The sequence below is a fragment of the Octopus bimaculoides genome, chromosome 1 (genome assembly GCF_001194135.2).
Source record: "Octopus bimaculoides isolate UCB-OBI-ISO-001 chromosome 1, ASM119413v2, whole genome shotgun sequence".
In the NCBI taxonomy this organism is placed as follows: Eukaryota; Metazoa; Mollusca; class Cephalopoda; order Octopoda; family Octopodidae; genus Octopus; species Octopus bimaculoides.
In genome coordinates this window covers 124,345,310-124,346,490 of record NC_068981.1, presented here as the reverse complement: position 1 = coordinate 124,346,490, position 1,181 = coordinate 124,345,310, and the positions used below count along the sequence as shown (strand labels likewise).

At 33.0% G+C, this 1,181-nt stretch overlaps 1 protein-coding gene across 2 annotated transcripts in view; it reads right to left on the bottom strand.

Annotated features, from left to right (window-relative positions):
* The window catches only part of LOC106868909 (uncharacterized), a 43,980-nt gene that overhangs the window by 35,879 nt on the left and 6,920 nt on the right, over positions 1–1,181 (bottom strand). The gene's annotated exons all lie outside the window — the stretch shown is intronic.

Genomic DNA, 1,181 nt, shown 5'->3' with positions numbered 1-1,181 from the left:
TATATATATATATATATATATATATATATATATATAGATAGATAGATAGATAGATAGATAGATAGATAGATAGATAGATAGATAGATAGATAGATAGATACACACATTGAGATTTTAAACGCAGCATGTACATAACAGATATTTCGCGACAAATATCGCAGTAAATTTGCCTTTTAAAGCTTTATTTACATTAAGTATGATACATAGATCTCTCTCTCTCTCTCTCTCTCTCTCTCTCTCTCTCTCTCTCGCTCTCTTTCCCTATTTATATTAACATATATATCACCTATCACTATCACGCTACCACCTGCAACTGAATACCAACGTCGTAAATGACCCTTGATGAAATTGCAGGGACTATGATGCATAATTCAATACAGCGCAAGGTACAGTTGCTGCAGTAGAAACACATGTTGGTCATTGTTAAACGTAATGCTGCAGAAAACATTTTAATAAAACAAGTTTTGGATGTGAATAAATCTCAATTCTTCTCTTGGTTTTCAATTGTGTGTGTGTGTGTGTGTGTGTGTGTGTGTGTGTGTGTGTGTGTGTGTGTGTGTGTGTGTGTGTGTGTGTGTGTGTGTGTGTGTGTGTGTGTGTGTGTGTGTGTGAATATGTGCGTTTAACTCACCAGGAAGGCAATCGTTCATAAATCATGCAATAACTAACAATTTTCCATTTAGTAAAACTGTTCTAATTATAGCTTTCCAAGTGGCTAAATAGGCAAGTTTCTACAGGTGACAATAATAGTAAATGAAAGAGAGAGAGAGAAAGAAATAGTCTTAAACGGAGACGAATTAAAATACATACGTACATGTATTTAATTACTTACAAATACATACAACAAACTTGTGCGTGTGTATGTACATATGTACATACATACATACATACATACATACATACATACATATATGTGCATATACATATTTATATATATATATGTGTGTGTGTGTCTATATGCCTGTGCATATAAGTATATACTATTTACGTACATGCATACACAGAAAAGCACATATATAGTGTGGAGTGCAACTATAAATGTGTGTGTGTGTGTATAAATACATATATGTATATGTACGTTTATATATGTTAATATAGGTATGTATCTCTCGCTCTCTCTCGCTCTCTCTCGCTCTCTCTTTCTCTCTTGCTCTGTGTGTGTGTAAATATATATATATATA